This window comes from Salmo salar, chromosome ssa03, assembly GCF_905237065.1.
Source record: "Salmo salar chromosome ssa03, Ssal_v3.1, whole genome shotgun sequence".
Lineage (NCBI taxonomy): Eukaryota > Metazoa > Chordata > Actinopteri > Salmoniformes > Salmonidae > Salmo > Salmo salar.
In genome coordinates, this window is record NC_059444.1 from 103,709,083 (window position 1) to 103,733,818 (window position 24,736).

Sequence of the window (24,736 nt, forward strand, 5' to 3'; positions counted from 1 at the left end):
ATGGTATCCCACACCGTAGCAGCATAGCCTTTATGTCATTATTATAGATGACATCCCACACCGTAGCAGCATAGCCTTTATGTCATTATTATAGATGGTATCCCACACCGTAGCAGCATAGCCTTTATGTCATTATTATAGATGACATCCCACACCGTAGCAGCATAGCCTTTATGTCATTATTACACAGGAAGGAGCAATGGATGGATAGTTCATTTATTTCCAAAGCTGCAATGATGGGACACACACAGTATGGATGAATGATCAGTAGTGACGGGATATAAATAGCACTCCCACAGCAATTCTCCATAAATCTGCCCTATAATATACTAACAAAAACAATCAAGATGTCTGTCAAAGTTATTGTGATCATATAGTGGATTTAACAATTCCTACTAATTTCTAATTTACTATAATAAAATAAATACATAGTTTCCATGTGTAATCTCATATTCACAATATCAGAATAAACTGTCATCCATTTTAGTATCAAAATATATCAAATTAACCTGAAATATTACTCAATGTCCCCCTCTGGTGGTGAAGAAGTATAATCCACCTAAACTAACAGAACCGGGCTGATAAACTGGCTGGTGTTCATGAGTTTATAAAACATATACTTTATACATGTCATAAATTACCTGCATTGATGAGACACACAGTGTGGATGAATGATCAGGATATAAATAGCACTCCTAAAGAAGATGCAGTGAGGATGAATGATCAGGATATAAATAGCACTCCTAAAGAAGATGCAGTGTGGATGAATGATCAGGATATAAATAGCACTCCTAAAGAAGATGCAGTGTGGATGAATGATCAGGATATAAATAGCACTCCTAAAGAAGATGCATTTTCCAGTTTGCTACCAACTTGATAGAGGGAACTTTAGCATAAAACCCACATGGAAAACTGAGATTCGGCAAATAACATATAAAGAGAGGCCAAACCAACAACAGAAGTTACTAAAACATAAATTGCTAATTTATGATGTAAAAGGTGGATTTTATGATGTAATGTCAACTTTATACATTTCTATCCCAGGACCACCCAATTTTCAAATTCTCCATAAATCTGCCGTGGGTTACCCAGAATCACATTGGGTTACCCAGAATCACATCCTTTATCACTGACTGTAATGTAAACACACAAACAGCGATTTAAGGTACTGCATCTCAGTGCTAGAGGTGTCACTACAGACCCTGGTTCAAAACTAGGCTGTATCATAACAGGCTGTGACAGGGAGTCCCATAGGGCAGCGCACAGTAGCCCAGCATCGTCTGGGTTAGGGTTTTGGCAGGGGTAGGTCGGTCATTGTAAATAATAATTTGTTCTTAGCTGGCTTGCCTGGTTAAATAATGGTTAAATACATTTTTTAAATGTAACTTCATTACACCGTTACACTGGCATACAAACTCGGTAGCATAGAGTTGATAATACATATGACGTTGGGAAATAGTGCATTGTGGGGTTTGTAGAAGATTTCCGAAATAAGTTAATACATTTGTAATAACGCAAAAAACATAACTGTTTGTACTTATAGGGAACCATATCGTGACTACAACTAGCTTACTAAGTCTTTAACCACACTGTGTTGTTACGCTGGTGAGTAAAAACTCATGCTTCCTACACTTTAACTTTTGTCTGAAAATAAAGTATACATTTTACTCTCTACTGCGTTACTCCACTCCAGTCAGCAGATGGCGGTGTAGGAATTTAAGGCAATGCTGTTGGTGTGACGATAATCTAGTGGACGGAACGCTTCTTTCAACAGCAGCAACAGTTATTCAGCCACCTCTGTAGCTTGTAGACAAAATAGCCGAACCAATAAAGCTCTTTAGGCGTTTCGGTATATTAGCCACAGTGTTTTCAACCACTTCTGTCGTCTAGTTAGTTATCCGATTGTAGTTTCATATTTACGGTGTTGTTATTATTCAGCTAGCGGGCTGGTTAAATTAGCATTAGCCTAGCTAGCTAACATCTCCGACCATGCGCTCACAAAGCTACTCTCCTCCTGTTAAAGAAGATGAGGCCTGCTGGGACGGAGAAAGAAGCTCTCGTCAAAGAGGAGGAGGAAGAGGAGGCTGTTACAATACAAAAACAAGTAGAGGGGTGAGGCTGTTACCGTGAAAGAAGAAGAGAAAGACACGTTCAGAGTGAAAGAGGAGGGAGGATGTTACAGTAAAAGAAGAGGAAGACACGTTCAGAGTGAAGGAGGAGGAGGATGCAGTTTATGGAGTGAAAGAGGAGATGACTGTCACATCGAAGAAGGAAGAAGAGGAAGAAACTGTATATCTGGGCCCGGTTTCCCCAAGGGCATCATAAGGCATCCAATGGTTCTAACGATGAACGGGTCCTGATTAACACTCGTAAGTACTGTTTTAAAAACAGAGGCACAAACTCTACACTTGTTAAACTGAGGTGTTAAAGGGGGAAATCTGTAATTGCTACATCCATTTTTTTTCTTTAAAATTATTTAATTATAGCCATTGGTTCTTGAAGAATATAACACATGCCTCATGGAGCTTAGTTCAACTGTTGTACCCCATCAGAACCCCAAATAAGCTTTTTTTACTCCAATGTTTAGAAACAATGTAATCAACACTGTATAGCCTCAACATGGTTAAAACTATAATGTTGATATTATGGATGGTCAGTCCTTGCATCCATAGGTCTGTCTGTCTGTAGTTACATTTCTCCAACCCCATAATCATCTTATTACCAAAACAGTGGTGGAATTACAGCTTTGTTATTGTTTGGACTGCAGATTGGTTGGTTGATTGTGTGGCTTTTTAAAGGGGCAACCTAGTTTTAAAACAGAAACAAAATGGCTGCTCAGAGACTTGAGCTGTGTTCGAATACTCATACTAACCATACTATATTATGCTTATTTGTCATAGTGTGGATATAGTTAGTATGCCAAAAGTTCCCGGATGTGGTACTACAGTCGCCAAAATACGAAGTATATATGCAGAGGACACTATTTCTGTGCTTTTAGGGCCCCTGTGGCTCAGTTGGTAGAGCATGGTGTTTGCAACGCCAGCATGGTGGGTTCGATTCCCACGGGGGGCCAGTACAAAAAAATGCATGAAATGTATGCATTCACTACTGTAAGTCGCTCTGGATAAGAGTGTCTGCTAAATGACTAAAATGTAAAAAAAAATAAAAAATAATGCAATTCTTCAGGAAATGGGCGGGGCTTGAACTATTTTCCAGATTTGAAAAAAAATTGGAAAATATGCAGCGAAGTCCGACGAGAGAGTGGATACAAATGAACTGCTTTAACTAATTATGACAAATGTTAAGAGAATGTTGAGCAATGTAACGATATGTTGGCTACGTTATCCTTACAAACCGCATAGCATATCTTCACAGCAGTATGTACCAGTATGTTAGCTAGCTACGCTGTCCTTATGAACCACATAGCATATCTTTACAGCAGTATGTACCAGTATGTTAGCTAGCTACGCTGTCCTTATGAACCACATAGCATATCTTTACAGCAGTATGTACCAGTATGTCAGCTACAGTTGAAGTCAGAAGTTTACATACACTTAGGTTGGAGTCATCAAAACTTGTTTTCAATCACTCCACAAATTGTTTGATAACAAACTATAGTTTTGACAAGTCGGTTAGGACATCTACTTTGTGCATGACACAAGTAGTTTTTCCAACAATTGTTTACAGATAATTTCACTTATAATTCACTGTATCACAATTCCAGTGGGTCAGAAGTTTACATACACTAAGTTGACTGTGCCTTTAATGTTGGGGATAGGGGACAGTATTGAGAATTTTGAAAAAAATATGTGCCCATTTTTAACTGCCTCCTACACCAACTCAGAAGCTAGGATATGCATATTATTGTTCAGGTTTGGATAGAAAACACTCTGAATTTTCTAAAACTGTTTGAATGGTGTCTGTAAGTATAACAGAACTCATATGGCAGTCAAAACCCTGAGACAAATTCTGACAGGAAGTGGATACCTGATGTGTTGAATTACTTTTAAGCCTATGCCATTGAAACACACAGGGGCTTATTAATCATTGAGCACTTCCTATGGCTTCCACTAGATGTCACCAGTCTTTACAAAGTGGTTTGAGTCTTCTACTATGAAAACTGACCGAACAAGAGACTTGGAACGTTGGTCATAAGCGGATGGCCGATACTACTCTGGCAGCAAGTGCATGTTGGGTACCCTCGTTCCAATACGTTTTAAAAGAGAATGCAATCGTCCGCCTTGAATATTATTGAAGTTCTGATTGAAAAAGGCCCCTAACGTTTTTATGCTATACAACGTTTGACATGTTTGAAACGAACGTACAATTTTAATTTTTTCCCTCTTTGGTGAAGACATGTCCGCGGGCGACGTTCATGTTTTTGAGTAGCCTACAGGAGCGCTTAACAACACGGAGCTTTTTGGACATAAATTATGAGCTTTTTAGAACAAAACTACATTTGTTATGGACCTGGGATTTCTGGAAGTGCCTTCTGATGAAGATAATCAAAGGTAAGGGAATATTTACATAGTATTTTTGATTTTAGATCTCTCCAACATGGCGCCTAGTCTGTATCGCCAAGCCTATTTTTCTGAGCGCAGTACTCAGATTATTGCAAAGTGTGATTTCCCAGTAAGGTTATTTTTAAATCTGCGCAATGCCGTGGCGTTCACGAGTGTCCGCGTCCTGACCATATACTTAGGTTTTTTTTGTATTATATTTGGTCAGGACGTGGCAGTTATGTTTGGTTGTGGTATAGTGGGGTTGTGAGTGTTGGGGTAGGTTCTAGGTTAGGTATTTCTATGTGGAGTTTGGTGAGTGTATGTCTGTTGGGTTGATTGGGGTTGGGACTCTCAGTTGAAGGCAGGTGTTGTCTATCTGCCTTTGATTGAGAGTCCCATATAGTGGGGTGTGTTTGTGTTTGATTTTTGTGGGTAATTGTAATTTTGCACTGTGTTTCGTTCACCTGTGAAACTGTCACCCTTCTCCTCTGCGTGTTTATTTTGTTTTGTCGTTTCCATCTAAAATAAATATGATGTGGAACAGTCAACCTGCTGCGTATTGGTCATCGAGTGATTTCGACATATCTTCCGATGAGGGAGAATACGAGGAACGTGACAGAATTACCCACCAACAACGGACCAAGCAGCAGAGGAAGGAGCAGCACAAGGAGAGGCACCAGGAGAAAAGCTATCTGGAGTCATGGACTTGGGAGGAAATCCTGGACGGAAAGGACCATGGACTCAAGCTGGCGATTGATCGCCGCCCACAGTGGGAGATCGAGGCGGCGAGAGCTGAGAGGCGCTGGTATGAGGAGAGGGCGCGAACGGACACGGAGGCAGCCCCACAATTTTTGAGGGGGCACACGGGGAGATTGCGGAGTCAGGTGGTAGACCTAAGCCAACTCCCCGTGCTTACCGGAAGCAGCGTGGTACTGGTAAGACACCGTGTTATGCTGTGGAGCGCACGGTGTCCCCAGTGCGTTCAAAGCCCGGTGCGCTACACACCAGCCCCCGCAAGTGCCATGCGAGTGCAGGCATCGAGCCAGGGCGGATGGTGCCAGCTCAGCGCGTCTGGTCTCCAGTCGCGCCTCCTCGGTCCAGGTTATCCTGCGCCGGGCAAGTTGCGCACTGTGTCTCCAGAGCGCTGGGAGGGTCCAGTTCGCCCCAATGCCTGCTCTCCGCCCGTGCCGGGCCAAAGTGGGCATTCAGCCTGGAGTGTGGGTAAAGAGTGTCCGTACCAGAACTCCAGTGCTCCCCCACAGCCCGGTTTATCCTGTGCCTCCTCCTCGGACCAGGCCTCCAGTGGGTCTCCCCATCCTGGTTCATCTGTGCCACCTCCCAGGACCAGGCCTTCAGTGGGTCTCCCCAGCCTGGTGAGTCCTGTGCCACCTCCCAGGACCAGGCCTTCAGTGGGTCTCCCCATCCTGGTCCGTCCTGTGCCACCTCCTCGGACCAGGCCTCAGTGGGTCTCCCCATCCTGGTTCATCCTGTGCCACCTCCCAGGACCAGGCCTTCAGTGGGTCTCCCCATCCTGGTTCATCCTGTGCCACCTCCCAGGACCAGGCCTCAGTGGGTCTCCCCATCCTGGTCCGTCCTGTGCCACCTCCCAGGACCAGGCCTTCAGTGGGTCTCCCCAGCCTGGTGAGTCCTGTGCCACCTCCCAGGACCAGGCCTTCAGTGGGTCTCCCAGCCTGGTGAGTCCTGTGCCACCTCCAGGACCAGGCCTTCAGTGGGTCTCCCCATCCTGGTCCGTCCTGTGCCACCTCCTCGGACCAGGCCTCCAGTGGGTCTCCCCCATCCTGGTTCATCCTGTGCCACCTCCCAGGACCAGGCCTTCAGTGGGTCTCCCCAGCCTGGTGAGTCCTGTGCCACCTCCCAGGACCAGGCCTTCAGTGGGTCTCCCCATCCTGGTTCATCCTGTGCCACCTCCCAGGACCAGGCCTCCAGTGGGTCTCCCCATCCTGGTCCGTCCTGTGCACCTCCTCGGACCAGGCCTCCAGTGGGTCTCCCCATCCTGGTTCATCCTGTGCCACCTCCCAGGACCAGGCCTTCAGTGGGTCTCCCCAGCCTGGTGAGTCCTGTGCCTGTGCCCAGGGCCAGGCATCCATCATGTCTCCCCAGCCTGGTGAATCCTGGGTCAGGGCCGTCGGAGGATCCGACACCGGGTGCGGACCAGAGTATCCGACAACCTCTTGCGACCCGGGACTGAGGGGGAGCTGCCTGTGACCCAGAACCGGGTGAGTCTGGTCACAATTCTAAAATAAAGTTGATTAACTATGACTGTGATGATTCTGCCTACAACCCAGAACCGAAGGGGAGTCTGCTTACAGCCTGGGACCGACGTGAGTCGGCCCACGAACCAGAACCAAAGAAGTCTGCCTACTGTCCTAAGCCCAACAGGTCTGTCTACGGTCTGTTGGACAGTAGGCCAGAACCGAGCCACCTCCAATATAGGTGGGTTGGGGAGGGGGTGTAGCACTGTGCCGTCGTTGACGGCAGCCACCTCCCTTCCCTCCCTTTAGTTAGGAGGTTAATTGTGTGTTGTTTTTTTTGTTTTTGTTTTTCTTGTTGGTTTTGTGCATTCAGTGTATGCACCTTTAGGGGGGGGAATGTCACGTCCTGACCATATACTTAGGTTTTTTTGTATTATATTTGGTCAGGACGTGGCAGTTATGTTTGGTTATGGTATAGTGGGGTTGTGAGTGTTGGGGTAGGTTCTAGGTTAGGTATTTCTATGTGGAGTTTGGTGAGTGTATGTCTGTTGGGTTAATTGGGGTTGGGACTCTCAGTTGAAGGCAGGTGTTGTCTATCTGCCTTTGATTGGAGAGTCCCATATAGTGGGTGTGTGTTTGTGTTTGATTTTGTGGGTAATTGTAATTTTTGCACTGTGTTTCGTTTCACCTGTGAAACTGTCACCTTTCTCCTCTGCGTGTTTATTTTGTTTTGTCGTTTCCATCTAAAATAAATATGATGTGGAACAGTCAACCTGCTGCGATTGGTCATCGAAGTGATTTCGACATATCTTCCGATGAGGGAGAATACGAGGAACGTGACAACGAGATGTTAATCTATAATTCTTTGAATGAAAATATAATATTTTACCAATGGTTTCGAATAGTAATTATTTAATTTGTTGTGCTGATTGACTGGCGGTATTGGAGGGAAAATATTTTCTCAACATCAACGCCATTGTAAAATGCTGTTTTTGGATATAAATATGAACTTGATAGAACAAAAAATGCATGTATTGTCTAACATAATGTTCTAGGAGTGTCATCTGATGAAGATTGTCAAAGGTTAGTGCATAATTTTAGCTGGTTTTCTGCTTTTGGTTACGCCTGTCTTTGCATTGAAAATAGCTGTATGTAATGTTTTGTCAATGTACTGTCCTAACATAATCTAACTTTATGCTTTTGCCGTAAAGCCTTTTTGAAATCGGACAACGTGGTTAGATTAAGGAGATGTTTATCTTTCAAAGGGTGTAAGATAGTTGTATGTTTGAGAAATTTGAATTATGACATTTAATTGTTTTCAAATTTGGCGCCCTTGATATTTCACCTGCTGTTGATAGGGTGTACCAGGGTGGGACGCTGCTAGTAAAACTAAATGTATGCTCTTCAACTGATCGCTGCCCGCACCCGCCCGTCCAGCATCACTACTCTGGACGGTTCTGACTTAGAATATGTGGACAACTATAAATACCTAGGTATCTGGTTAGACTGTAAACTCTCCTTCCAGACTAACATTAAGCATTTCCAATCCAAAATTAAATCTAGCATCGGCTTCCTATTTCGCAACAAAGCCTCCTTCACTCACGCTGCCAAACATACCCTCGTAGAAACTGGCTATCCTACCGATCCTTGACTTCGGCGATGTCATTTTCAAAATAGCCTCCAACACTCTACTCATCAAACTGGATGCAGTCTATCACAGTGCCATCCGTTTTGTCACCAAAGTCCCATATACCACCCACCACTGCACCCTGTATGCTCTCGTCGGCTGGCCCTCGCTACATATTCGTCGCCAAACCCATTGGCTCCAGGTCATCTACAAGTCTTTGCTAGGCCGCCTTAACTCAGCTCACTGGTCACCATAGCAACACCCACCCATAGCACGCGCTCCAGGAGGTATATCTCACTGGTCATCCCCAAAGCCAACACTTACTTTTGGCCGCATTTCCTTCCAGTTCTCTGCTGCCAATGACTGGAACAAATTGCAAAAATCGCTGAGTTGGAGACTTATATCTCCCCTCACTAACTTTAAGCATCAGCTATCTGAGCAGTTTACCGATCGCTGCAGCTGTACACAGCCCATCTGTAAATAGTCCATCCAACTGCCTACCTCATCCCCATGTTTTTATTGACTTTTTTGCTCTTTTGCGCACCAGTATTTCTACTTGAACATCTATCACTCCAGTGCTAAATTGTAATTACTTCACTACTATGGTCTATTTATTGCCTTTGCCTCCGTACTCCATTTGCACACACTGTATATAGATTTTTCTATTGTGTTATTGACTGTTCGTTTGTTTATCCCGTGTAACTCTGTTGTTTTTGTCGCACTGTTTGCTTTATCTTGGCCAGGTCACAGTTGTAAATGAGAACTTGTTCTCAACTGGCCTTCCTGGTTAAACAAAGGTGAAATCTTAACTTTATTGACAACACCCAAATGGATACTGTCATTAACGCGGTTCTTCAATAATTACACATAACTTATAATACTGTAGCAAATAATATATTAAACATTACATTCAAACGAGCCTTACAATTATAATCTAAAGTAGTGTGAAATGAACTCATAAGCAACCTGGTAATGGAGGTTACTTCCCTCAGTTACCCCCATTCACTTTCAGAATACATTGTGAAAAACTAAAATCTTTGCTCACCATTTTTGCTCCAGGCAGATATAGTACATCCATAACTATCGGTTTCCTCATTAGCAGGGGAGGAGTTTCTGCAATCAAATTGCCCTCGTGCCGCAATTTTAGCAAACACAGAAAGGGGCCTATATTGGAGACCAAAAGTCGTCTGGCACACTGCTTAGAGGTTCAACAACATGAATATCTTATTTCTAGCCTACAATCATCAATGTTACTACTAATGTGAAAACAAGACAAAATATGACTCTTCTTGCTCATTATAACCTCTATGGGCTAGGCGGGACGAATTCGTCCCACCTACGTAACAGCCACTTGAAGCCTGTAGGCCGATTTTCAAAACCTTAAAAATCCTATTACTTCAATTTCTCAAACATATGACTATTTTACAGCTATTTAAAGACAAGACTCTCGTTAATCTAACCACACTGTCCGATTTCAAAAGGCTTTACAACGAAAGCAAAACATTAGATTATGTCAGCAGAGTACCAAGCCAGAAATAATCAGACACCCATTTTTCAAGCTAGCATATAATGTCACAAAACCCAGAAGACAGCTAAATGCAGCACTAACCTTTGATGATCTTCATCAGATGACAACCCTAGGACATTATGTTATACAATACATGCATGTTTTGTTCAATCAAGTTCATATTTATATCAAAAACAGCTTTTTACATTAGCATGTGATGTTCAGAACTAGCATACCCCCCCCCGCAAACTTCCGGGAATTCGCTAACATTTTACTAAATTACTCACGATAAACGTTCACAAAAAGCATAACAATTATTTTAAGAATTATAGATACAGACCTCCTCTATGCACTCGATATGTCCGATTTTAAAATAGCTTGTCGGTGAAAGCACATTTTGCAATATTCTAAGTACATAGCCCAGGCATCACGGGCTAGCTATTTAGACACCCGGCAGGTTTAGCGCTCACCAATATCAGCTTTACTATTATAAAAGTTTGATTACCTTTTGTTGTCTTCGTCAGAATGCACTCCCAGGACTGCTACTTCAATAACAAATGTTGGTTTGGTCCAAAATAATCCATCGTTATATCCGAATAGCGGCGTTTTGTTCAGTGCGTCCCAGACACTATCTGAAAGGGTAAATAAGGGTCGCACGCATGGCGCAATTCGTGACAAAAAAAATCTAAATATTCCATTACCGTACTTCCGCAAGCATGTCAACCGCTGTTTAAAATCCATTTTTATGCCATTTTTCTCGTAGAAAAGCGATAATATTCCGACCGGGAATGTCCATTTAGCTAAACTGAGGAAAGTAAACAAAGCTTTGGTCGACGCGGGCACGAGCCTGAGTCTCACAGTACTGTAACCAGCCACTACCCAAACGAGCTACTTTTTTTCAGCCAGAGCCTGCAAAGCCACGATTCAGCTTTTTACCGCCTTCTGCGACCCTATGGCAGCCGTAGGAAGTGTCACAGGGACAGCTAAGATCCTCACTCTTCAATAAACAGAGACAAGAAGAACGACACCTTGTCAGACAGGCCACTTCCTGCATGAAACCTTCTCAGTTTTTGCCTGCCAAATGAGTTCTGTTATACTCACAGACACCATTCAAACAGTTTTAGAAACTTTAGGGTGTTTTCTATCCATATGTAATAAGTATATGCATATTCTAGTTACTGGGTAGGAGTGGTAAACCAGATTAAATCGGGTACGTTTTTATCCAGCCGTGAAAATACTGCCCCCTAGCCATAACAGGTTAAGACAATTGTCAAATAATTTTAACATTCATTACAGATATCAATTGTTGTATAACATCATGGCTACGCTGTTGGCATCACCTTTTACAGTGGATTACCGCTGTTGTGGGCCTTTTAATCATCTGTCTGACTTTGTCATTCACACAGGAGAGAGACAGGACTATCGTGGATCCCCTCTGGGGAGCCTCAACAACCTCATGATGCTAACGAGGCAGAGAAGAGTCTCTGCAGATCAGAACACCTCAATAAACACCTGCAGAGATGCACAGGGAAGAGAACTCACTGCTGCTCTGACTGTGGGAAGAGATTTACTTCCTCATCAGGCATTAAAATTCATCAGAGAACACACACAGGAGAGAAACCTTATAGCTGTGGTCAATGTGGGAAGAGTTTTGGTCGATTTTGCAGTCTGACTCAACACCAGAGAATACACACAGGAGAGAAACCTTATAGCTGTGTTCAATGTGGGAAGAGTTTTGGTCAATCTGGCCATCTGACTCTACACCAGAGAACACACACAGGAGAGAAAACTTTATAGTTGTACTCAATGTAGAAAGAGTTTTGTAAAATCTACAGATCGACAGTGCACCAGAGAATACACACAGGAGAGAAATCTTATAGCTGTGACTAGAGATAATCTGATAGAAGTACATACATGAAGGAGTTGTTTCATGATATCAATGAATTAATGTCACAATGTAGAATGTTTTAACCTCTAGTGGGCTGCACTCCATCAACAGCAGGTGCATTTCAAGAGCGGCAAATTTGAATCCAAATAAATGTCAAAATTCAAATTTTCAAACATACAACTATTTTACACCCTTTGAAAGATAAACATCTCCTTAATCTAACCACGTTTACGATTTCAAAAAGGTTTTACGGTGAAAGCATAAATTTAGAGTATGTTAGGACAGTACATTTACAAGAGTTGTGTGTAATGTTTTGTCAAGTCAAAGACAGGGTCACCAAAACCATAAAACCAGCTAAAATGATGCACTAACCTTTTACAATCTCCATCAGATGACACTCCTAGGACATTATGTTAGACAATGCATGCATTTTTAGTTCTATCAAGTTCATATTTATATCCAAAAACAGCGTTTTACTATGGCATTGATGTTGAGGAAATCGTTTTCCTCCAATAACCGGCAGTCAAGTCAGCATCACAAATTAAATAATTAAAATTAGAAAACATTGGTAAAATATTATATTGTCATTTAAAGAATTATGGATTTACATCTCTTGAACGCAATCAACTTGCCAGATTTAAAAATAACCTTACTGGGAAATCACACTTTGCAATAATCTGAGCACTGCGCCCAGAAAAATACACGTTGCGATACAGACTAGACGTCATGTTGGGGAGATCTAAAATCGAAAATACTATGTAAATAATCCATTACCTTTGATTCTCTTCATCAGATGTCACTTCCAGGTATCACAGGTCCATAACGAATGTAGTTTTCTTCAAAAAAGCTCATCATTTATGTCCAAAAATCTCCGTCTTGTTAGCACATGATCTAAGCCCGCCGGACTTCACTTCATGAACGAGGGGAAAAAATATATTTACGTTCGTTCAAACATGTCAAATGTAAAGCATGTAGAACACAACTTTCACAGCAGGTGGCTGCCGTCTTTGACTCCCCCCCCAGGAGGGAGTGGGTCCTGTGAACAGACCTAAGGTGTCATCCTTTTCTCAATGTGGCCGTGAACCAGACCAGGCACCATCTATATCTGAGGGTGAGACATTAGAGAAGGTTTTGACTTTGTTAGAGAAGGCTCTGGTCAGCAATACTCAGTCTGTAAGAACAGAGGGCCCGTAAACAGTTCCACAAACGTCAGCGTGAGTGCGCCGTCTGTGGAAGCACTAATCACTGGACCAAAGCTCACTGTCAGTACCAGCTGTGCTTCAAGTGCTTCTCTCCGGGCCACATGAGCTTTGACTGTAGTGAGGCTGGGCAGCGACAGAGCCCTGGATGTGGACAGACTGGCAGGTCTCAGGAAAACTAGAATGCCTCCATTCTGAGGAGGGCAATGTGGTGCAGTCTTGTTTTCCTCCACTGATGATGATATCCAATCTGTTTATTCTTACTTTTGTGAGTCAGTACCCAAGAACAACACAGTCATTTTTCAGAACACAATGAGAATTACTCAGAATGACAGTTTGTTTTACACCTCTGTGCCAGTACAGGATAAAGTTGAGCTGAAGGGGATGTTAGATAGTGGGTCCATGGCTACTACTCTGCGCGCAGATATTGTACCTCGGTTGAGGGAGGCAGGAGTGGTAGAGGGGAACTTTCTAGCTCCTTCAGACATCATCCTGGTGGGTTGTGGTGGGAAGCAAACTAGCCCAGTGGGCATGTGTGATTTAAAAATGCAGCTTTATGGTTTCAGCTATGTAGTCCCAGTGCTTATTGTAGATGGGCAGGTTGATGAACTCATTGTGGGCACTAATGTGTTGAAGTCTTTGATTAGACAGTTCAAATCAAATGACAGCTACTGGCGGGTGGTGGGTACACCAGGTTCCTCTAGCCAGTGCGATGACAGCCACTTCCTGCGTCTCCTGTCAAATCTGGAGAGATGGAGAGGAGACTCTATCCCAGATAAAGTAGGCACCATTAAGTTGAAGAGAGCAGTAACGCTCCAACCCATGAGTGAGCATCTGGTGTGGGGCCGCCTACCCCCAAAGACAAAACTCTCTGTGGGCAGTACTGTTGTCATCTCGTTGTGTGAATCGACACATACTAGTGGGGGAGAGTAGTTACGCCTCTGTGGGGGGGATGGATGGCTACCTGTGAAGATAGTGAATCCAACAACATCACCAGTTACCCTGAGACCGAAATGCTAAAGTGGCGGATGTGTATCCTTGCATTGCATTAGAGGATTTTGATGATGTCAAGCAGCAAGCAGCTTACAGAACGTGGCTAAAGTTCAATGTGACAGCTCACACGGCAGTCTGACAGCTAAGAGTTCAGTTAGTGGCAGTGTAGTTCATGGCAACAGTACACTGAGAAATCTTGGACTTCAAGGCCTGTCTGTTGAGGAGTGTCCAGTTTCCACAGTTCTGGAAGGATAAACTTGTCAATTTAATTGGGAAGTATGACAGTGTTCTCTAGACATAGCCTAGATTGTGGTGAGGCAAAGGGGTTCTGCCATCGCATACGGCTGACTGATGACCGCCCATTTCGATTCCTTATCGTAGGCTTTCTCCAGCTCATTACCAAAAACTCAGGGAAACACTGGATGATATGGAGGAAAAGGAAATCGTCAGAAAATCCAGCAGTGAGTATGCCTCACCATTGGTGCTGGTATGGAAAAAGAATGGGGACTTGCGCCTATGTACTGACTTTAGGTGGTTAAATGCCCGCACTGTAAAGGACGCTCATCCCCTGCCTCATCAGGCTGATGTACTGGCCGCTGGGAGGTAATGCCTTCTTCAGCACAATGGACTTGACGTCAGGGTATTATAACGTGCCACTGCATGAAGAGGATAAGAAATACACTGCCTTTCCTCTCCTTTTAGGCCTGCATGAGTACAATCGGTTGCCTCAGGGCCTCTGCAACAGCCCGGCTACGTTCATGAGAATGATGCTGACCATCTTTGGTGACCAAAACTTTCTAAGTCTCCTTTGTTATTTGGATGATCTGATGGTTTTTGCTAAGACTGAGGAAGAGAGTCTGCAGAGATTTGAGATGGTTTTTCAGCGGTTGCAGGAGCACAATCTTAAACTGTCTCCGTCTAAGTGCAAGTTTTTGAGGAGGTCTGTTAAGTTTTTGGGTCACATCATTTCTCAGGAGGGTGTAGCCACTGACCCTGCTAAAGTTCAAACTATTTTGAACGTGACTGAGAGCGAGATGATGGAAGCTGATGGTGTCACTCTATCAACACTACATTGAGAATTGTTACATGGTTGCTAGGCCATTGTTTCAGCTAACTACAGGTTAGCTGAAACAGGAGGAGGAGGCCTGGAGGAGGAGGAGGCCTGGTCCCTCTCGCAGGCTCACTGCTGCAGACTGGACTGCCGAATGTCAACTCGCTTTTTGAAGCTTTGAAATCAGCACTAGTTGACCAGGCACTGCTGGCTCATCCAGATTTTTCTCAGCCATTTTTACTTTCTGTGGATGCATCTACTAGTGGTTTGGGAGCTGTACTATCCCAAGTGCAAGATGGGACGGCAATAGCCAGGCCGATAGCTTTTGCTAGTAAATCTCTTAATCATGCACAATCCAAGTATCCTGCTCACCGGCTGGAATTTCTAGCCATGAAATGGGCCATTCATGATAAATTCAGCCATTGCCTGCGAGGGCATAAGTTTACTGTGTGGACCGACAACAATCCACTCAAATATATTCTTACAAAGCCGAGACTTGATGCATGTGACCAGAGATGGGTCGCAAAGCTGGCACCCTTGACTTTGATATCCAGTACATACCGGGTCCCAAGAATGTCGTTGCTGATGCTTTGAGCAGAGAGCCATTTGTCCGCTCCACAGTTCTGCACCGACTGACAAGAATTCCATATGATGTCCTGCTGGAGGAAGCCAGAGGTCTTCGAGTGGATGATGTTCAAGACATGTTCCGCCTCTCCTGTGAACAGCCCGAGGCTGGCTGTGGAACGTCTATGGCTCCTGGGAGTGAGTTAAGTAGAGCTGGAGACGATGTCAGTGGGTTGGTTTCCTGTGAAGAGGTGTCTGCTGTCCTCCATGCTCACCGCCGATGGGATGATGGTGCCACGGTGAGGGCCATTTCACATGCGCAGCACCTTGAGAAGTTGATGTCCATGGGTCAGAGCCCTTTACCTGTCTTTACACACAAGGAGCTGTATGATAACCAGTCACTGGATCCTGTCATCAGCAGAGTCATGTTCTTTGTAGATAGAGGCCGGCGCCCATCTAGGAGAGAGCGAGTCCTTGAAGCTAATGAAACAGTTTATACTCTAAGACAGTGGGGGAAAACTCACCAGCGGTTAGGGATTCTGTATCGTGTCTCAAAACACCCAGTGAGTAAGAAGAAAATATTCCAGTATGTTGTACCTGTGTCTTTGAGAGGCCTTGTGTTGAAGGGAGTTCATGATGACGCTGGTCATCAGGGTCAGCAAGCGCACATTGTGGCTTACGAGACAGCGGTTTTACTGGGACTCTATGGAAAAGGATGTCAAGGAATACGTGGCCCACTGTAAGAGATGCGTGTTGAGTAAAGCACCTGAGCCTGAAGCAAGAGCTCCACTTGTCTCCATTGTGACAACGGCACCTTTGGAACTTGTGTGTATTGATTTCTGGACTGCAGAAGATTCAAACAACAAGTCTATTGATGTGTTAGTAGTGACTGATCACTTTACTAAGCTGGCATGTGTGTATCCGTGTCCAAACCAGTCTGCTAAGACTGTGGCTCGTGTTCTCTGGAATAATTTCTTCTGCGTTTATGGGTTCGGGCTGATTGTATCCATTCTGACAGGGGTGCTAACTTTGAAAGTTCACTTATTGCAGAATTACTTCAGTTCTCTGGTGTTGGAAAGTCCCACACCACACCTTATCATCCCATGGGGAACGGTCAAGCAGAACGTCTAAATCGCACGCTGGGTGGGATGATTAGAGCTCTGCCAGCTAGGTCCAAGGCTAAATGGCCTCAGATGTTGAACACATTGACATTCTCCTATAACAGCACTGTTCACGAGACTACTGGGTTTCCGCCCTTCTTCTTGATGTTTGGACGCACCCCTAGGTTGCCAGTAGATGTTATGTTTGAAAGTGTGCTGTTGGATGGGGACACGGTCGATGTGGATAAGTATGTCCAGTCTTTGGGTGAGGATCTGAGAGAAGCCATGACATTGGCTCAGCAGCATGCTAGTAAGCAACAAAAGAGACAAGCTGAGGCCTACAACAGACGGTCGAAGGGTCATTCTGTAGAGAAGGGAGACAGAGTTCTACTTGCTAACAAGGGAGAGAGGTGCAAGAAGAAACTGGCTGATCGCTGGGACAGTGCGGTGTACATAGTTGTTGCGAAGAACAGCTCACTGAACACATATCGTATACAGCACCCTACCACTGGACGCATCAAGACGGTGCATAGGAACCTGATTATGCCAGTCAACTTTCTGCCTTTGCCTTCTTGGGAGGAACCTGAGAGTCACGGATATCTATCGGGTGGTGACGTGTTCTCTGGGATGTCTGCAACGTCCAGCAAAATGGATGGGAGTGACGCAAGGACTGTTCACTGGGTAGCAAGCCTTCCTGAGTCTTCTGGGAGGATATTCCAAGAGAGGATGGTGAAGTCCCAGTTGATGGAAGTGAAGTGGAAAGGCCGATACGACGTCCCCTTCAGTGAGGTGTGCTCAGTAGAAGTGGACCGAGAGAGATCCCCAAAGCCTACAAGAGTTCTGATGGCGAAACTCCATTCAGTGGGGATGGTGCTGTGACAGATGTTGTTAACTTAGTTGAAGATGCTTTGTCAGTGTGGTCTGTGGCAATCTACCAGGATTCTGATCAGTCGTCTGACACTACTAGTGTTGAGTCTGTAACTGAAAGTGTGCTAGCTCCGGATAGGCCGAGTTGTAGTATTCCCCAACCTGAGGTTAGACCTCTGAGCACGGTTAGTGCTGTCCGTGACATTCCTGCTAGGTTTTTGGGTGAGGGTGTTCGGACTAGACTAGGTAGATTTATTAAGCCAGTGAATAGGTTAATCCAAACTATGTCTACACAGGAAATGAAACCGTTCTTGGTTTCTCAGTGACGGTAGGATATTGCCTACCTTTTCATTTTTGGGGTGTATATGGTAATCTAACTGGGTCTTAGAGTGATTTGTGGGTTGGTCTAAAATTTTGACAATTCATGTAACTTTGTGTGTAGTTCATCAGCATAAAATGTATTTGGCATTTTTTTGTATACGGTTGAATAAGGGATTAGCTACCTCTTATTTTCCCTAATCCTTCCAAGGGATAGCTTTCAGCTGATCGACCATTTGTGGGTCTAGATTTAAGGGACTACACTGGGTTACTCCGTCGCTCTGTGGGTGTGAATTTTTTTTTCTTTCTTTGCTTTGTTACCTTCGAGGTAATGTGTTTTGTTTTGTGCCTATAATCTAGTGTAAAACAGTGGGGTGAATGTAGTAGAGTGATGTTGTTCCCCTAGATTATGCACCAAGTTGCACGCAAGGACAGTTCAAGTAGGCCAGGTCAAGAGGGGATGTTAATAAGTTAATAACAATAATAATAATTCTATGTGTTTTCTTTATTTAATTACAGCAGCATAGTTAATGTTATTTTTCGGTGTACAAACATTTTTTGATATCTATATTGTAAATACACCTAATTGTAAAAGTTTGTATATTTTGGTTTGGTCCATCGGGGTTATCCGTACTTACTTTTATCGTTCTCTTTTGCCGGACCTTCAGCTAGCAAGGTGCCCGAGAGCTGTGACTGCACCGAGGGCTAACATATTGTGTGTTGTCTCTTCGTTGTGCAGGACCAATAAACATGATTCAACCATCATAATTCCAGTTGTGGCAGTGTCCTGATTAGTAGTACAACGCAGAACGAACCGCGCAAACCGGTTTGTAGCGTGGTTCGTTCTGCGTTTGTACTTTTTATGATGGTTGAATCATGTTTATTGGTCCTGCACACCTGAAGACAACACACAATATGTTAACCCTCGGTGCAGTCACAGCTCTCGGCACCTTGCTAGCTGAAGGTCCGGCCAAAAGAGCGGGAACTGCATGCATACATTCAGTGCCCAACAGCACACTATACAATTAAAATGATATACAACATATTCGGAACAAAATAAAAGACATACCTGCACACGAAGAGACAACACACAATATGTTAGCCCTCGGTGCAGTCACAGCCCCTCGGGCACCTGCGTGAGCACATAGCAACTCACTCAAACACGGTCCCAAATACTCCCAAGTTACAATAGGTACCCTAATTAGCGAGCTTGGTGAAAGTTGTTAACATAAATCTTTATAATTGTTCACATTGTAACAAAACCTATAGTTGCGTAACAGCACTTTATGTAACTTTACCACAGTTTTATATTGCCAAATTACGGCGCCAAGGACAACATACTTTGCTAGCTGAAGAGTTACACATTGGTGCAGCTGGCTTCCGGTTAAGCGGGCAGGTGTTAAGAAGCGCGGTTTGGCGGGTCATGTTTCAGAGGACGCATGACTCCACCTCCTGAGCCGTTGGGGAGTTTCAGCGATGAGACAACCATGTCTATGTATTACTCATCTCATATGTATATACTGTATTCTACTGTATCACTCATATGTATATACTGTATTCGATACTATTCTACTGTATTACTCATCTCATATGTATATACTGTATTCTACACTATTCTACTGTATCTTAGTCTATGTATTACTCATCTCATATGTATATACTGTATCTTAGTCTATGTATTACTCATCTCATATGTATATACTGTATTCTACTGTATCTTAGTCTATGTATTACTCATCTCATATGTATATACTGTATTCTACTGTATCTTAGTCTATGTATTACTCATCTCATATGTATATACTGTATTCTATACTATTCTACTGTATCTTAGTCTATGTATTACTCATCTCATATGTCTATACTGTATTCTATACTATTCTACTGTATCTTAGTCTATGTATTACTCATCTCATATGTATATACTGTATTCTATACTATTCTACTGTATCTGTCTATGCTGCTCTGACATCACTCGTCCATATATTTATATATTCTTATTCCATTACTTACATTTGTGTGTATTAGGTATTTGTTGTGAAGTTGTTAGATATTGCTGCACTGTTGGAGCTAGGAACACAAGCATTTCGCTACACCCGCAATAACATCTTCTGAACACCTGTATGTGACAAATAACATTTGATTTATTATGAAGGTAATTTGTGTAAAATGTACCTTTCCCCACTCATTCAGCCCATCTCTTTACATTGATGATGCATATTCAGTGGCCTGACTGCGTCCAGACTGTCAAAGGCCCATCCTGGTAGATCTGAACCTAATGCAGCTTGGAGTGATCGGAAGACAAAAGTCGCATTTAGGTGCCAGGTGTAACTGAGGCCATAGATGCTCCATATCCATTACTTTGAGTGTTTTATATAATATGACTAAATGTGTTTCTGTGTTGCAGGGGCAGTCAATAAATGGAACAGCAAGGCCACAGAACATGACATAAGCAGAGCTGTGGGAGACCACCTCAAGCCCCTGGTAGAGCCGGGGGTGGTGTTTACCACTCCACCACGCCTTCAGCAGGCTGGAAAAGTGGGATTGATACGGTTTTCATACTAAGATGGACCAAGAGTCTGTTGATTGGTCAGTCATTGGGTTAATTTGTTGAAATCAAATCAAGCTTTATTTATACAGCACATTTCAGACATGGATGCAACACAATGGCTTCACAGGAAAAAACAAATAAAAGACAATGAAAATAAACAAATATTTAGTACACAACAAACAGAAGACGAAACAACTGAAAGACTAATGAGCATTCTAAGGAAATGCCATTGATTAAAATATTCCTTGGATGCAATATCCAACCCAAAATATAAGTGTGTTCTTTAGGAGGGTCTCTGATATGACATGATGCAACACAATGTCTTCACAGGAAAAAAACAAATACTTAGTACACAAACATAAGAGGATGAAATGCCATTGATTAAAATATTAATTGGATGCAACATCCAACCCAAAATATCAGCTTGTTTTACTACATTGTTTGTTGTTACATTTCCCAGCAAGAAAAATCTAAAATGTTTCTCAAACAGAAGAGGAACTAACAAAGACTCACTGACAACAACCACAACTAAACAGGTGGGGTTTTAGGAGGGGCTCTGATAGACACTATGGGGGTGTCCACTGGAAGTTGACTAGTAACAACAACTGGGACCTAAAAGACACCCACCATGAGACCCACTAAATCTGCCCATGAAGAGGAAAACAAAAGAAAAACCCACACCAAACTTAAAGACAGGAAGTAAACCAAAAAGGTGGAGCAACTAAAGGTGTTGACTCTCCACATGTATCAAGACAACTGGAGCACTGGGCCAGACACTCTTAAATAGAACCTGGACCAGCTCAGGTGAAACACCTTCCCACTAACGAGATGGGCAAGCCAGCACAGGTGTAACACATACTGACTAACGAGGTGACACCAATCAGTGCGTCCCCACGTGCTAACGAGCTACACGTGCTAACGAGCTAGACGTGCTAACGAGCTAGACGTGCTAACCAGCTAGACGTGCTGACGGAACTAGACGTGCTAACGAGCTAGACGTGCTGACGTGCTGACGGAACTAGACGTGCTATACATGCTAACGAGCTAGACGTGCTAACCAGCTAGACGTGCTGACGGAACTAGACGTGCTAACGAGCTAGACGTGCTAACGGGCTAGACGTGCTAACCAGTGCACCCAAGACACATTTCAGTTGTACAATCAATAAATCAAATGTATTTATAAAGCCCTTCTTACATCAGCTGATGTCACAAAGTGCTGTACAGAAACCCAGCCTAAAACCCCAAATAGCAAGCAATGCAGGTGTTGAAGCATGTCAGTTGGCTTTTCATTCAGAGTATCACTACAACTTCCATTTCACATAATCATCTACAATGCTTCACCTTCTACAATATAAACATGGTGTCTACTGGCTGTCAACAATTAAAAAACAAGAAAAAACACATATTTCTAAATAATAATTTACAATAGTATTATTTGTTTCTCCTTTTCTTTCCATAGAATCCTAAATCCCACTAGCTTCTAGACCTCTCGTCTTCCTAAAACTCACTAGCTTCTAGAACTCTCGTCTTCCTAAAACTCACTAGCTTCTAGAACTCTTGTCTTCCTAAAACTCACTAGCTTCTAGAACTCTCGTCTTCCTAAAACTCACTAGCTTCTAGAACTCTCGTCTTCCTAAAACTCACTAGCTTCTAGAACTCTTGTCTTCCTAAACCTCACTAGCTTCTAGAACGAGCCCAAACAAAACTCAAATCAAATTGTAATAGTCACATGCGCCGGATACAACACTGGAAAGCTTACTTACGAGCCCCTAACCAACAGCGCACTTTCAATACGGAAAAGAATAAGAGATAAAACTCATCTCCAACACAGAAAAACGTGTCAAAATAAATTGTGATCCATGGCAACTCACTGGTTAAATGGCTAAACGCATAAAACACATCTTTTTGACTGCCAACCCTTGAGATAATCAGCAACCAAGTTGTCCTTACCACGACATGTCTGATTTCAAGAGGAAACTCCTGCAATATCCGTAGTAACTTTCCACCTCACTGCAGAGCTTCTCTCTCTTTTCAGGGTTCACTAGATAGGCATGTTGTTGGATCGGGGTCCAGTCCCCAATGTCATGCTCTAGTACATTTGGTTTGGCACATCTGAGAATGAACCCTGATATTCTAAAAGCAGGGCAACAATTCCAATATAATTGTACCAAAAATTGTCAGTTGGTTGCATGAATAACTATGATTACTAAATGTTACATAATTGTAAATATGAAATATCAAAACCAAATATACACCCCTTTGTTAATATGTATTGGCAATAATTAACTTAATGGTGAGACATGGAATGATAAAAAAATGTATATTTTGTCAGGCTGGATGTTTGAAATATGAGGTGATTTGAGTCATTCTTCTTCAGTAGTGGAATAAAGACAATTAGCACTTGAATGTTGTAAATAAATACTGGAGTGATGTAAGATTGTTAATAAAATTGATTATAGGTGTATAGGCTGCAAGTATGTTGAAATTAAGTTGTTTTCAAGTCATTGAAAAAAACGACATCTTTTCAACTACAACCGAACATATATTGGACTTTTAGTCTTATTTTCAACGTCTTTTCAATTCCATTTTGCTAAATGAGAATAGTGCAATGTCAAAACACAGTTGCAACGTGTCCAAATCAATAACCAATATGCAGAAGAAGTTTGGGATATATTGAAAACCTAAACATTTTGAAGTGTTTCATTGTGATTCCAGTGGGTAACCAACATGGTAAGTGTAACACAACCCTTTTTGTGTTAATCACTTTTTGTTAAATCTCATAAATAGTACTCTTCCATTTCAGAGCCTGGATTTTCCCCCTGAGGCTAATATCCATATCATGTTGAAATCAATAGAACAGGGGACAAACGTTTAGTGTTCTACATTGACATCATTAAAATACTCCTACTACAATGTTAAAACATTCTATATTGTGACATTAATTCATTGATATCATGAAACAAATCCTTCATGTATGTATTTTCTGATGTTTGATCAGAGATATTTTACGACAGTATCTCTTCCCACATTGATCACAGCTATAGGGTTTCTCTCCTGTGTGTCTTCTCTGGTGCACTGTCAGATTGCTAGATTGACCAAAACTCTTCCCACATTGACCACAGCTATAAGGTTTCTCTCCTGTGTGTATTCTCTGGTGTAGAGTCAGTTGGCTAGACTGACCAAAACTCTTCCCACATTGGCCACAGCTATAAGGTTTCTCTCCTGTGTGTGTTCTCTGGTGTAATGTCAGCTGGCTAGACTGACCAAAACTCTTCCCACATTGACCACAGCTATAAGGTTTCTCTCCTGTGTGTATTCTCTGGTGTACAGTCAGAAATCTAGATGTAGTAAAACTCTTCCCACATTGATCACAGCTATAAGGTTTCTCTCCTGTGTGTATTCTCTGGTGCACTGTCAGCTCTCCAGATTGAACAAAACTCTTCCCACATTGACCACAGCTATAAGGTTTCTCTCCTGTGTGTGTTCTCTGGTGTACAGTCAGAGAGCCAGATGTAGTAAAACTCTTCCCACATTGATCACAGCTACAGGGTTTCTCTCCTGTGTGTATTCTCTGGTGTACTGTCAGATTGCTCGAGTGACCAAAACTCTTCCCACATTGATCACAGCTATAAGATTTCTCTCCTGTGTGTATTCTCTGGTGTAAAGTCAGCTGGCTTGATGTAGTACAACTCTTCCCACATTTATCACAGCTATAAGATTTCTCTCCTTTGTGTGTTCTCTGGTGTATTTTAAGTTTTACTGAAGAGTTGAATCTTTTCCCACAGTCAGAGGAGCAGTGAGATTTCTTCCCTGTGGGTCTCTGCAGGTGTTTATTGAGGTGTTCTGATCTGGAGAGACTCTTCTCTGCCTCGTCAGCTTCATGATGTTGTTGAGGCTCCCCAGAGGATCCACGATAGTCACTTCTCTCTCCTGTGTGAATGACAACGTCAGATAGTTAAATGCCCACAACAAAAATCCACTGTTTATTTGAGGTAAAGGGTGATGCCCAGAGCGTACCCATGAAGTTGTACAACAATTGACGTCTGTTAAATTTGAAAATAAACACAGTCAAGATAGCAACAATAGTCATATTTTGTCTTGTTTTCACATTAGTAGTAACATCGATGATTGTAGGCTATAAATAAGTTATTCATGTTGTTGAAACTCTAAGCAGTGTGCCAGACGACTTTTGGTCTCCAATTTGGGTCCCTTTCTGTGTTTGCGACAATTGCGGCACGAGGGCAAAGCACACACAATTTGGTTGCAGAAACTCCTCCCTGCTAATGAGGAAACCGATAGTAATGGATGTAGTATATCTGGTAATGAGGAAATGTAATGGACTGCTCGCTCCACTCC

General features: G+C 42.9%; 1 pseudogene; it reads right to left on the minus strand.

The window, feature by feature from the left end:
- LOC123741805 (zinc finger protein 271-like) overlaps window positions 1–24,299 on the minus strand; it is a 59,811-nt pseudogene extending 35,512 nt beyond the window's left edge.
- Window positions 24,300–24,736: the final 437 nt, after the last annotated feature.